Here is a 15,555-nt window from a genome sequence, read left to right on the forward strand (position 1 = left end):
ATTTATCTATTCACCAAAAGTATGTTTTTCTTTTATGCCATCATAAGAATCAGATGTTGCAAGGTACCACAATGAACCAGGGAGGTTGCCCTTGAAAAACCATGTAAGAAAATTTTGTATCGCCAACCAACATTTCAATAAGAGTTAAACTCATTTCTCAAACACTTACCAACACTGGATTCAAGCTCTTATCTCTAATGCTTCCTTAATAGCCTTGGGATATCTCCACCACAGCATCTAATACCTCTTTTCTTATCTTTCTGTGTTTTTGTCTTCCATAAACAAGCAGTTTGGTATAGGGACATTCATGCAGGTTTTTTTGCAATCTTAGGCCTAGCAGAATGCTGAGCACACATTATAGAAACTAAGTGAACAGTAAATCCTTAGTAGCCCATGAAATCATTTACTTTTCTCTAGCTCCCTCATTGCAAAAAATTTATTTCAATATCTTGACTGACTTCCAAGGAATTCATAGATTAGTCACTTTTATCTTTCTGAAAAGACAAGACAGGTGTCAATTTGTGTTGTCATAATGACACTGTAATCTAGAACTAAATTAACACAGCCCCATTTGAGTTACCTCCAATTCAATATCTGCTCTGTGTGTGTGTGTGTGTGTGTGTGTGTGTGTGTGTGTGTGTGTGTCTGTCTGTCTGTCTGTCTGTGTGTGTACCCCTGGGACTTGAATTCAGGGTCTTAGTAATGTCTCTTAGCTTTTCTTCCCACTCAAGGCTGATACTCAACTACATGAGTAATAATAGCCCTACTTCTAACATTTGATATTGCATAATAGAAGAGTAAATATTATGGTATTAAAAAGTTAATATAAACATAATATGTTAAATATGCCAAAATATTTCTGAATTGTTTATTCTTTGAAATTCACTCTTTGCTATTGTCGGTTTGTGAAAAACCACTCCATTAAACTGGTAAAAGGCAGTTTTCTAATATATTTTAAATATCATGCTATGATTCTCTCACTACAGAGTAAATGTACACAAAGTAGGCAGTTTGAATACTAATAGAATGTCTGAGCATAGTCATAATAACTTTTGGTGGCTAGTAATTTTTAAGTGGATGGTGCTTTTATAAATGATTTTCTAAGAATGCATTGATTATAATGAAAACAGAATAAATGTTATACTAAAAAGAATTTTTGATCAACATATAACTAAATCTCATAGTTTATAAAAAATATAGACTCTATATTTGTTAGTCACTGTGATCTGATTAATTGAAGGCTCTTAGTATACCAGTAAATTTCTACACCTAAGTTAAGATGGCAAAACATGTCTAATTTAGCTAGATTATAATTTCTCTCTTAAAATATCTATCTACCTGAACAACTGCTATGAGTCATATTAACTTTACCCCATTAGAAATCTTCATCTCCATCTCATTTGTGTGCACATGTATACATAGGCTAGATGGGAAATGCAAATAGATCAGTAGACATGATAGCTTTCTTAAATTATATTTTGCAACCTATATAGCAACCTCCTCATGTGTATTCTCTTTGCAATTTAAATCAAATAGAGATAGAATATATATTTTAATTGAATTTCAAATGTATCATTTAAGAATCTTCAAGGTGTCAATATTTTAGAAATTAATTTAATGCATTTGCTAGCATACACCAATGAAAACACTCCCTACAGCAAGCAAATACCCTATCACTTATGCTTACTATAATATTCATTAAATGAACATTTTTTTAAATAAACTTGTTTCAATAGCCACCTTGTGTACTTCACAAGCCACTTACCAATAATGGTTTGTTGTTTATTTTATTTTTTTAATAGGAGCCACCAAAGACAGAGTTAACCCTATGGGACTATGACATATTTTCCAGTTTTCACATTTTTCACAAGTTGGAAAGGCTACTGCCAAGCTAGCTTTGGGGACTTCATTTTCAGCAATAATTTTCTAGAGTGACCAACACTATGGGGAAATCTGTGCTAACTGTTAGAAAAAAAAAAACCAAGAGGAAGAAGAAAGAAAAAGCCTACAACTGAGTTATTTGCAGTACTGTCATGCTAACATTCAACTCAATAAGACCCAAGAAATCTCAGGAGAGGACTCTGCTAATAGCTTCTACTGACCTCCCTGCATCCGACCCTGCTGCTGACTGGTGGCCCAGTGGTGAAGACGGCAAATGAGGTGTGAAAGCACTGAGTTTTTTTTTTTCTTTAAAGCTATGATTCTGACTCCTCAAAAGGAAAAAAAAAGCAATGAGTTATATAATAGATATATTTTTTTCTTGAATTCCCCCTTTCAGGCCTTCCATCATGGGAACTTAAGCATGACCTAGAATATTAATTATGTCAGGTTGAGCAATGAGCAAATGTACCATTTGTCACCCAGTCACCCTTAGCTTTACATTAATATTTTGAACTATCTCATATTTCTAACAATCTAACTGTGGACTCTTCTCAGTTTTTATTCTTGCTCTTAAGTATTGTATGGAAAGTATTCAAAACTGCAACTGATTTGAAAACATATCAATACACTAGTCATATCTAGCGTATCTACTCTCACCTTTTTTCTTTTGGGGGGAAATTTTCTAAGGAAACACTGTTCTTGATTTTATAATTGTCTAGGGGGATGTTATTGTCTGATTTTTTTCTCTTTTTTGTTATCGAGTTTGATTTTTTTAAACATATTTCTATATTCTTTAATAATAATAAAAACCATATTTCTATAAAATAGAAACCTTATATAACTGGATTATGTAGGCCAGTCATTGTCAAATTATAATTTGTAATGTTTTAATTTTATATTTTGCCATATGAGACATAGTGAGGTCTCTTGCTTTGAAAGTATGCTTACTCCAGGAATAAAAATCAGTTAAGCATACAGGGCAGGTCAGAGAATTCACGCCTTCCTTCTGGAAATGACAATTATACATCAAACAAGAGTCACAAATTGACAGAAAAGGAAACCAAATTTAAGACTAGTTTTAGCCTACCTGATTCAAAATTTGTGACCCATAGTTCTAAAGTATGCCTGTCTTAAATATGACTAAACCTAAAACAGGCATGATTTCAGAATAAGAAAGGCCTCTAATAAACTAGAAAAGTAAAAGTGGGCCAGAGAACTGTGAATGAAATATTTGCAAGAGTAGGGGACTGCTGAATCAACACTGACCAGGGCAGTTCATCATAATTATCAGGACATACTTGTGCCAGGGGATTTATAAGAATCTCACGCAGCAAATAATTGCCCTGCTGTTAGGAGATAGTCAGAGTGTTAACACACTGTCACAGTCCAGCGTTTAGTAAGATATTCTCTATTCAATTACTCTTGCTGAAGACTAAGAGGAAGCTGGGTCATTTCTCAGTTTCGGCACTTTATGGTTCCCTGTATTTCAGATAACAGTCACACTCAGATACAGCACTATGGAAGGAAGAAGAGTTCTTTGTAAATAGCAGGCATTCACAGGAGTGTGACTGGACAGGGTTTACCTACATAAAGCAAGACTTAAAGATACTTAGTCAAGTCTAGGAGCTTATACCTGTAATTCTAGTTACTATGGAGATTGAGATGCTGAAGATTGGGTAGGAAAGCTCATGACTCTCAATCACTAAAAGAACTTTCAGAATGCCAGGCTGGAAGCATGGCTCGTGTGGTACAGCATCAGCCTTCAGCAAGAAAGGTGAATGAGAGAGTTAAGCCTTGAATTCAACACTCTTACATTCAGAATTATTATTATTATTAAAAAACCAACTATTATTTCTCATCTCTTTTGTCCCTTGGTTATCTCATATTGTTACAGGATTGTACCTTGTTATCTCATACTGTATATATGTTTATTTGGTTATTAAAATAGGATAGGGAAGGGGGAAAACAAGATGAGGGGAGGGGCTGGGGGGAGGGAAATGGGAACAAAAACATAAGAAAGGGTAGCAATGCAATATTAGTGAAGTAAAGCACCTTCTATCTGGTGAATATAATGTAACTCTTCTATTAATTACAATAAAATATATTTAAAAAAAAACAACTATTGCAGACAGGTACTGGTAGTTCACACCCGTAATCCTAGCTACTCAGGAGGCTGAGGTCTGAGGAACATTGTTGGATGCCAACCCAAACAAGAAAGTCAATGAGACTTATTTCCAAGAAAAAACCACCCTTCCCCACCACACACACACACACACACACACACACACACACACACACACACACACACACACAATCTGAAAGTGAAACTGTGGCTCGAATGGTAGAGTGCTAGCCTTACGCAAAAACACTCAGACAGTTTCCAGCTCTGAGTTCAAGATGTAGGACCATCATGCAGACAAGATGATGACTATTATGAACCATGATATAGAACCTAGTTACATAAAGCAAGGCTTAAAGAAACCATTACCAAGTCCAAAGTTTTTTTTTTCTTCATTTCACTTAAGTGAAAATTTTAGGGCCAGGGGTGTAGCTCAGTGATAGAATGCTTGCCTAGCACATACCAAGTTATTGGACCCAATCCAGTCCCTGCCAACAAGATAGGTAGATGAATGAGTGGCTGGACAGATAAGACTGATTGATACATATATTTAATGTTTGGGACAAATTAACATGACATCACATCAAATGCAAGAATGTTACAAATAATAACTGAACAGGGCATAGGGAATCTTTCCAGAATCTCAGATCTAGGAGGTAAGGAATTCCCTCAAGATGGTTATTTCACCTATTATCATGTTGTTGGTTTGCATCTCTGAAGATCATTCTTCCTGAATTCTCAGTAAAGGAGAGGGTCAAGTATATCTATCAGAAAGCTCACCCTAAGCAGGATGCCCTAGTGGGGGAAGGGAAACGGGTACCAAGACATGTGAAAGGGTATCAATGTATGTGAATTAATGCACCTTCTATCTGGCAAATATCATGTAACCCTTTTACTAATTACAATTAAAAAAAAAGAAGGATGCCCTAATTACCATGGTGTACCTTCTTTATTCTAGAGAATGTTCAATTTTCTTAATGTAGTTCATACACAAAAGAAGATAGCTAACCTAAGCAGATAAACTGAAGTTCTATGAAAGAAACAGCACCGTGACAGAAATAAACATACTTGATAAACACCTTTAGTAGACTGTACATGATCGAAGGAAGAATCTCCAAACTTAAGAAAATGTCAGTAGAAATTACTAAAATGGTGGAGGTGGAGGGAGGGAAATGGGGACCAAAACATGAGAAAGGGTATCAATGTTTGTGAAGTAATGCATCTTCTGTCTGGTGAATATAATGTAACCCTTCTATTAATTACAATAAAAATTATATGAAAAATATTTAAAAAGAAATTTCTAACATGGGAAAAGCCAAGTTAAAAAAAGTATAAGAAAAATGGAACACAATCTGGACCCCAGTGGCTCATGTCAGTAATGCTAGCTAGTCCAGAGTTTGAGATTCAGAAGATCACAGAGTTCAAAGATAGCCTGGCAGAAAAGTTCACAAGACATCCATCGCCAAATAACCAGGCAAGGTTCAAATGGCAGAGTATCAGCTGAGCAACTGCGAGGCCCCTGAGTTCAAGTCCTGATCCTGGCAAATAAACAACCATACATCCAGGATAGGTTATCCAAGAACACTGACACAGCTGTAATCATTATAACTTATCTGTGATGGAAACAGCAGGAGAAGAATATCCAAAAGAAAGTAAATATTTGAAGCAATAATGACTGAGACATTCTCTAAATTGACTAAATGATCTAAATTAGATACCAAATAATAGATTCAGGAAATTTACAGAACATTAAGTATGATGAATAAACGCAAACAACTTAGGTACAGCACATCCAAAGTTCAGAAAATCAAAAGAAAACAAGTGTCTTTAAAATATAAAGACAAAAATAAAATACCTTACCTATAAAAAAGATAAAAATAGCATCTAATGTATCACAAAACCTTATAAGATAAAATTGTAGTGAAATACTTGAACTATTAAGAGTTAAAATCATTGATATTTAATGTAATTATTCTTCAGATATGAAGCAGTGAAGATTTTCCGATTCCTGAGACTTGTTCCTAAAGACATGTCTTGAAATAAACACCAAAAGAAAGCTTAGCAGATGAGAAAAATCATATAGAAGAGAAACTCAAATTCATTTAAGAGGAAAAAATAAGCTATTGTAAAAAAATAGTCTTTTTAATGTTTTCATTTGAGCTAATGTTTGAAATATCAGCATATAATGTAAATAAGTACCAAATTTAAGCGAAATAAATGACAGTAATAATATAAGAGAAACAGACAAATTAAGATTATTTTTGTTTTATAAGCTATTTTTGCAGAGTAAAAGCATTTGATTATTTCTTTTAAGTAGTTGTACAAAAGAGTTCCCATTTAACAAAGTAGTTTATGAATACAATGCATTCTGATCAATGGCACCCAAGGTTTTATAAGCATTATTTTGGAAGTATTAAGTAGAGTTGGGTGGGTTGTAACTATATATTGCAAACTATACATTGCATCAAATAAACCCAGTTTTAAACAGAACAATAATTGACATTCTAGGAAGGAATGAAAATGGAATTCTTAAAATGCTACTAAAAATACAAAAGACTAGAAGACAAACACCAAGAAATAAGAAGCAATAACAAAGACAAAGAACGTCAGTCAAAAGGACTGAGTTCTGTGCTATGTAAAAGAAATCTATCTTAAGCTTAAAAATATTTATTAAAAGTGAAAGACTAGCAGATACATACCATCTTAATTACACTAATCAACGGAATTTGGAGTCTCTCAGTTTTAGACAAGAATTTTTTTTTAAGGAAAGCTTGTAGGGATAGAGGGAGGTATTACATATGGATATTCAACAAAGTATCAAAATATGAAAGTATAAAAGCTAATAGATCTCCAAGGAGAAATGGTGAATCCAGTATTTCTGGTGGAGATCTCAAACATCCTCTATCTAAAATGACACCTAATCCCCCCCCAATCAATAGGACATAGTTGAATTTAACAGAACGTCAATCAGCTGATGGCTCTACAGAACTCTACCAAGCAAACAGAATATACATTGTTCTCATATGGAACAATCACCTACACAGACTATATTCTGAATCATAACACACACTTAAGGAATATGAAAAAGAAATCATAGAGGTATTCTCAGATCACAATGGAATTAAAGTAGAAATAGAACTTCAAAAGAAACAAACAAAAAGTTAATAGATCCTTTCTTTACCACCACTATCAATGGAATGTTTCATAGTAGTAAAGCAAAGACATGAGTATCTTAAATTCAAGCAACATAATGAAACCCTGTCTCAAATTGTAATGAAAGGAAGCAAAGGAAGGAAGGAAGGAAGAAAGGGAGTGAGGGAGGGAGGGAGGGAGAGAGGAAAGGAAAGGAGGGAGGGAAAAAAGAAAGAGAGAGGGGGGTGAATAACCCATACCAAAATAAAAAATAAAAGCCAAATAATGGCAGAATATATGGCAGAAGAAATAGTAAATTCATATTACTGTAAGAGCTGATGCTAAAAGCTGCATGATTCCCACATATGAGAGACACATGTCAGTGTAGGTTCACTTCTCTCAACACAGCTGTGGAGAAGGTAGAAGATATAGCTTCGAGATCCAAACTTTCTTATGGAATTTGTGATAAATCTAAAAAATGTATTTACGTCTAAAGCCTATCCAAAGCTAAATCTAAGTGGTAAAAACAGCCTCTTGACCTCTAAAACCACAACCTATGAGTCTGTTCCCTTCTATCTGTCCCCTCCATTCTAACCTCTCGAATCCATGTGTCCCTATATTCAAGTTCTTGGGCACCGTGTTCATCCAACCATCCTATTCTCATCACCGTGCTGTTATTTTCTCTCTCCATCTGCTCAGCTTTGGACTCGTTACATCTATCTACAGGGAAGCCAGAGTAATATTTTTAAAAAATAATTTCTAAAGTCTTAATAAAACCCTATAATTGGGTTTTTAATACACCTAATAACCTAACATTGTCTTAAAATGGCCCATTTCTTTTCACCCAACTTTCAACTCCATTGCTTAGAGGTCATAGCCTTTTTCACCATTGCTTCAAAACATACCAGGCTCATCTTAGATATACACTGTTTTCTTCATCTATTTATTTGCCTGGCCAAATCATGTCTATCCTTAAGAATTGATCACAGTTCTAGCTTTACAATTATCTTTGTGATCCACATACCTCTAAAGTAGACTGTCCTTATCTATATTCTTTAATAGAGCTTACTCATTCTCCTCATGATGCTGAAATTTTTTATGTGTATTTTTTTTCAGTGTGAAATGCTTTAACATCCTTTGGGGAAGTCTGAAAAGATCTGGAGAATCTATGCATAATGTTGGAGTGAAGTTTTTCTTTTTTCTTTTTCTTTTCTTTTTTTTTTTTTGTTAGTCCTGGGGCTTGAACTCAGGGCCTGAGCACTGACTTTGGGTTTTCTTCAAGCCCAGTGCTCTACCACTTAAGCCACAGCACCATTTCTGACTTTCCTACGTATATGGTACCACCTACATTTGTAGTGCCAAGGAATTGAACCCACGTCTTGTGCATGCTAGTCAAGCACTCTCTCAGTAGGCAAAACTCCTGGTTGAAATGTTTGATTATAGATATGTAAGAGGAATTATTTTTAATGTTTATCTATTCAAGTACAATCTAAGTTCCAAGAGAACAGGACCACTACCCATTTTTATGACATGTAAGTTAGGTCGGTGATTCTCAATCTGGCTTCACATTAGTCATTTGAAGAAATCGGAAATCACAGATGTTAAAGCTCCTTCTGATACTAATGCCATCAGAACCACTGAAGTCAGTGCCTGAGCTTTTGTCTAGTTTTGCTTTCTGAGACTGATCTTCAGCCAAAAGTGAGAGTTCTGACTTACCACTTATCTCAGTTCTTGGGTCAGAAAAGACAGAATTCAATTCCTGAATAGTAAGAGATACAAGACCAGAACATTATACAGGTGGAGCAAAGTTCTTACTCAGAACTCAGGATAAAAAGCAGTGAGATGATGAGATGGATAGGGAATACTTCACAGAAATAAAATCAGAACACACTGAGACCGGATTTATTAAGAGAACTATAAGCGAATGTAGCATCACAGAAAAGCTTGTATTTGGACCCATGGCAGAAAAGACAGAGAGAAACAGTGACATAGGCATATGAATATCTGCTTTGGAGTTTAATAGTAGGGTTGAACTCTGAATATTTGGGTATTATTAAATATTGAGTTGTATAGAGGTAGGCTTAGAGCTTAGGTGAACGTTTCTGGCTAGCATTTGACTATTTCCTGAATAAAATATATATTGAGACAGTGAAGATAAACGAGGTCAGTGAAGGAGAAAATGTGGAGTGGGTAAAGAGATGTAAGGAGTGTACACATTTATAAAATCTGAGGGACAACAGAAGCCAGTGAAGGGCATTCCTGAGAGCCAACTCCGAGAGAGGGTTAAGGCAGTCCCAGGGAAGGCAGGGGTGCCAGGTGTGTCAGGTGTTACGGAGGAGGATGGAACAGCATGCGCAGGAGGATGCACACCTGGAATGGTAATTAGGAGACGGGTCATCTCTGCAAACGCGTATCCTGTTCTTGTGGCAGATATCAGATTGTAAGGGATCTGATCGTGAAGCAAGAGGGAAGCAGACTGATTCTCCTCTGACCATCCTGTACTTTCTTAAAAAAAATTCAGCTAGATCGTTTCCATTTAGAGGCCATTCAGGGAAATTGTTCCCTGAGCCATTCTCCCTTGACCTGTAACTTGAGTTCCCTGCTTCACGGAGCCTGAAAGAGTGAAACTCAGATTGCTTTTTATCTTGATGGAGCAACTTTTCTAGGTCTGATCCTTTCCTGCAACTGTACTAATGAGTTTGTTTTGAGTCTTTCAGGAGCCCATCATTAAATTGGGAGTGATAATAATATACCCTCTAAGGCAATTTACGAGAATTAAAATGCTCATGAAAATGACCAATAAGAATCTGGCTCATACCAAGCATCAATGTTAGCTGTCATATTATTGTGTTTAAAATATGTTGTTGATGGCTGGTGGAATAAATCACATAAGTAGGCAGACGTTTGATGTGAGGTTTGTATACTATAAACCTGGCTGAACCTTCAGTGCCACTAAATAATCAATCCCCCGGCTCTCCTGCCCTCACCTTTGTGATTCTCAGTGTGATTCTTTGTGATTCTCAAGAACATTCAAAATATTGAGGCACTTAGGCATGAATTATTTTAATCTCCAACCTTCTCTACAAAAGCTCCATATACAATCCAGCCTTCATTTTAGTCCTTCTAATGACAGAGTTTTGAAGTCTTTCTCATCCATTTTACTGTACAGATTTATGTGCTGCATTGCATACCTGCCCTTTCCTGTGTATAGGTTTATTCACCTATTTCTTCTCCAGCATTTTCATGTTTTTCCCTCTGTAGTAGCTGTTTTATGAACATGTGCAAGTGTATGCTCCAAGTCCTTAACACATGAATTGGTTGCGCACCTTTAAGATAGTAAGATATGCTTTAAAGTAGCTATTTTAAAATAACTTTCCAAATATTACATGCATAGGAAGGAGCCAAGATATTACTCTGTAAGTGTTGTCCTTTTATGAATTTTGGGGTTATTTTTGTTTCTAGTGTTATTTTTGCCTCGAAGATGGAATGCAGTCAAAAACTAACAAGTTGAAAGGCAACTTTCAACTTGTCATTTCAACAGCTTTTTTTCACAGTAAGAATTTTAACCACTTCATTCTGCTTCCTCAGATACAAGTGGCAATGGGTGATGATTCTGTTCTTTTCATGTATTACAAGATCATATAAAAATGTAATGTTAGAGAGGCAGGAAATAAAATGTAGAAATTAATAGCTAATTCCTTCTTGTGCTGGTTCACTCCTTGGCCTTTCTGAAGAGGAACTGCCAAAAGTAACAGATTACCTCATGGTTTTCTGATGTGGTCTGCCCACTTGGGAGCAAGCATAGATGATCAGGCCTGAAGATTTTCCACTTAAACTACGGATCCAAAGATTAAAGGTCAGACCTTTCTTTACTATATAGTCTTCTGGAAGGGATAAATCCACCAAGGGTCCAGAAGATGAAAAAGAAACATCACCAACATTTTTTGTCAACAAAGGGATAATTTCTGCTTTATAGAATCCCATGGAGATGAATATAATAAATTGCTCGAGTTACTTGTGATTATGCACATAAAGATACCATAGGTATCTAAACGATGTCTGGGTTTCTTTCTGCTTTTATACAAAGACTCTAGTTTTTCTGTTTGCACACAAACTCACTGAGAATCAGTGTTTCTATACACATGAGCACATTTCAGTGCAGGAGAGAACTGAGCTTTACTCAACAGAGCAAGTGACTAGATCTTAAGAAGGATCATGGACACCCAGAGACCTGGATCTTCCTTCCAGAGAGGGTTGATTCAGGCGAATGAATGGGGTCACAAATGCACCCCATAGCCTGGGCTTTTTACTAGTGCTAATTGCATTGGGAAGGTCATCTCAGATTTTAGAGCATCTGTGCAATCATACAAAGTGATTCATCCTGCAGACCTCTTCCTCCTTTCATCTCTGCAGAGGAAGGGCTGTAGAGAATATGATAAGGATCCCTCTTGCCTGCCCCAGCTGCCCTGGCCAACTCAGCAACAGACCTTCTGGTGAGTTATTAACTTTTTCCTATATGGAAATAGTCATTCAAACTTTTGGGAAGTTAAAGCAAATAAAAGATTCTGAATGCAAAATTTAAAAAGCTACTTGCCAAACCTCATTCCAGGTCTCTTCACCTCCTGTACAAGTGGTGGGTCAGGTGATTTTAGGAATTGGCAGGTGACGATGTGACATAGTACAGATAATAAAGAGGCACCCAGTCACAATTAATATTAAATAGCAGCGAATCTAATAAACATGACCAAGCTAATTTCTCTTGTCTGTCTTTCTAATTTCTATACCGGTGTTGGGATTCGCTGCTTATCTCCCAGATATTCTGTGAATTAATTATGACATTAATATTTTCAAGTCCTCTCCTCACAAGGCTCAGTCTTTCAGTCAGATTAGGGAGAGATTATGCTGCAAATTATGTATATTAGCTTATGAACCACAGGGAGGTATATGTATTACAAGGAGAAAAGAAATAAATAACACTATTCTAGAAACATTTATCTGACAGTGATTAAGTAAATGTCCTGGGTTAAAGGACAAAAGGTTTGCTCAGAGTTTAGGAAATGGATGCTAGGTGATGGATTTGAAAATATCAAACCCAAATAAACTATATACAGTTATCCTGCATCTATTCATCTTTTCCTATTATCATATTAACATGAAAAAATGAGGTAACATTGCTCTTCCATAACTAATACTGTGAATAATTCTACATAATCTCCTTTATTTCAAAACAATAGAGTTTCTAGTCTATATCCTGAAGTCTGTGCAACTTACCTGACCTCCACAAAGATCTTTTTTTAAATAATATTTTATTGTAATTAATAAAAGGGTTACATAATATTTGCCAGATACATAGTGCATTAATCAGATCTTTATAAATGCTGCCAACATTTTAGAAAACTCATTGAAGTCCAAGGATGGGCCTTTTGCATATATCTACCAGTAGGTGGAGCAGACAACATAATTTATTACCCAAGAACAAGGGCAAAGGAATGAATGTCAGTGTACTCCAAATAAAACACAACTGCAAATGAGATTTTCTTCAAAGGAAATATACCCTGTATATGTTAGATTTAGCTTGACTGGTCACTGAATCAAAATAAATAACTTCATTAAATAATCAATCTTTGCAAAAAGATAAATGTACAAATGAAGGCAGTGCTTGGATTTTACTTTATTCAAATCAACTGAAATGACTTTTCCTTTCAAAAAAGTTTTACAGGGACTAAGATTATTTTTTAATGTGTTCTTTTAATAAGGGCGCCAAACCCAATCCTGTTCTACAGGTGATGGAGTGCATAACAAGCAGTATTTTCTTGGAAATATAATTGACTAATCTTATTATGTCTGTGGCAACAAATTAACCTTATTACTACTAGCAAATGGTGATTGATTATTTATGCAAATAAGTTACCAGGTTCAGCTTTCTGATTGAAATAAACATATACAAAAGGTACTTTAATACAACTTGAACTTTTTAATTAATAAAACCCTGAGGGGTCTATTAGTTCATTCATTGCAATATTAGTTATTTACTCCTGTAATTCCTATTAGCACAAACATATTTGCTTGAATAAAGATGAGATAATTAATACCAATAAAATCAGTAATCATCTTTGGAACTATTTTAAGGCATACATTAAATTTGTGATAAAGATAGGCGTACTGATGGCTTTAAATTGTTATTAACATGCATCAGTATATCAAAATAATGATTCCAAAATTATTTATGCATTAGGTTTTCATTATCAACTATCTCTGAATTTAACCAAAAAATTCACTTCTAAAATTCACCTTTTTAAAAGCATTGTCTAAATTAATGTTGTATTTCTACATGCTTTAGTTAAGCTAGATAAGAGAGATGAGAATTTAATGTAAACATCAATATTCTACAAACTGTATCAATGATATAGTTCCTAAACTGTTCATGTTCTTTGCTAAAAATGCTGCAGTTTTTTTCTTTTAAGCAGGTTAATAAATTTTTTTGGATTCCAATATAATTTTATAAGAATTATTTACATTTAGACATTTATTTATTTATGAGAGTTCCTACAGATATAAGTTATAGTTAAAAAAAGATAAATCTTTTAAAAACACTAACCTTCTGGCAAGGGATGTGGCTTCATGGTAGAATGCTTGTCCAGCCTGCAATGAGGCTCTGGGTTCCATACCTCAGTACCACATTAAACAAATAATAACCTTTTGGGTTTTATTTTTCATTTCCATGTTTTCTTTTTTAAAATTCATTGTTATTATAAAGGTGATGTACAGAAGGATTACTGTTACATAAGTCAGATAATGAGTACATTTTGGGGGTTACAATGTCACTCTTTCATTCTCTCCTAGGTTTCCTTCCCTTCCCTAACACAAGTTATATACTTCATTTTCAATATAGTGTCCAGAGAAAACCACTGCTGCATTCAGTGTTTCTCTCTCTCCCCCCCTTCTCTCTCTCTCTCTCTCTCTCTCTCTCTCTCTCTCTCTCTCTCTCTCTCTCTCTCTCTCTCTCTCTCTCTCTTTCCATTTATTTTGGCTGTCATAGGGCTTGGACTCTGGGCTGTCCCTGAGCTCTTCAGCTCAAGGCTACCACCCTATCCCTTGACCCACAGCACCACTTCCAGTTTTCTAGTGGTTGTCTTTAGTGCCTGGGCTGCCTTTGAACTGCGATCCTCTGATCTCAGCCTCATGAGTAGGTAGGATTACAGGTGTGAGCCACCTGTAATGTCATTTGAAATCAAAGTTCACAAAATAATGAAGTTAATCATATATTCGTTGAGTGATTTCATAAGAAAAACTTGTCGATCTGCAGTTTACTGTCTACTCAATATCCAGGACACTATAAGAAAATGAAGTATATTTCTGTTTCTTTGAAATTTTCTTAATTTAGGGAAACTACAGCTGTTTTTCTTTAGTAAATAGAAGTAGTGAATTATATCAGCAAAATAATAAATATAAATAACTTAATTTCATTGCAATTACTTCTATAAGCTATAACAAAAGTTAACCATTCTCTTCAGAACTTTTGTGTGTGTGTGTGTGTGTGTGTGTGTGTGTGTGTGTGGATCATGTGGCTTGAACTCTGGGCCTAGGCACTGTCCCTGAGTTCTTTAGCTCAAGGCCACCGTCCTACCCCTGAGCCACTGCCCATTCCCTTCTATTTAAAAATGTTGCTTGACAAAAGCCATATAACGAATGATTGTTGTCCTTAATGTACTATGTTGTCTCTCATCTCCTTTGCTGTCCCTTGGGTATCTCATATTGTTACAGTATCTCACTTTGTTATCTGATACATTGAATTTATTTGTATTTGGTTATTTGAAATTTGATAGGGAAGGGGGGAAAACCAAGACAGGTGGGGAGGGGAGGGTAATGGGTACCAAGACATGTGAAAGGGTATCAATGTATGTGAATTAATGCACCTTCTATCTGGCAAATATCATGTAACCCTTTTATTAATTACAATAAAAATTTAAAAAAATGTTGCTTGATCATAGACTGAATATGCCTTGTGTCTAAGTCTTGTCTTCTATATATTTACACTAAATTCTGCAGTTATCAACTGAGTAAGATCCATATTCACTTTTGTTTAGATGGCTTACTATTGTGACCCATAATAGTTTTAAAATTCTATGTCTTTTATATCATAATAAAATACTTATTTAAAGTTAAACAAAGCAAATCTGTTGGCAATATGTTACACAACAGTGAATTTTCCAGTATTATCTAAACAAAATGGATGGAAACAAGTAGATGATGTCACTGCTAAATTTAATCACCAAAAAAGAAATTTCCCTTTTCTTTCTGTATGCATAGGCTTGTCCCTGTATTTGTCCAAGCTATTTGTGGTCAGATGTTAGATCACCACAACAATGTGTACCAACTCATCAGGGTCAGTTAAAACCTTACATTTTTATGCTATTATTCCC

General features: G+C 35.2%; 1 protein-coding gene across 8 annotated transcripts in view; it reads right to left on the bottom strand.

The window, feature by feature from the left end:
* The window catches only part of Spata17 (spermatogenesis associated 17), a 148,951-nt gene that overhangs the window by 76,745 nt on the left and 56,651 nt on the right, over nucleotides 1-15,555 (bottom strand). The window lies entirely within an intron of this gene.

Source organism: Megascapheus bottae, chromosome 10 (assembly GCF_031878675.1).
Source record: "Megascapheus bottae isolate mThoBot1 chromosome 10, mThoBot2.hap1, whole genome shotgun sequence".
In the NCBI taxonomy this organism is placed as follows: domain Eukaryota; kingdom Metazoa; phylum Chordata; class Mammalia; order Rodentia; family Geomyidae; genus Megascapheus; species Megascapheus bottae.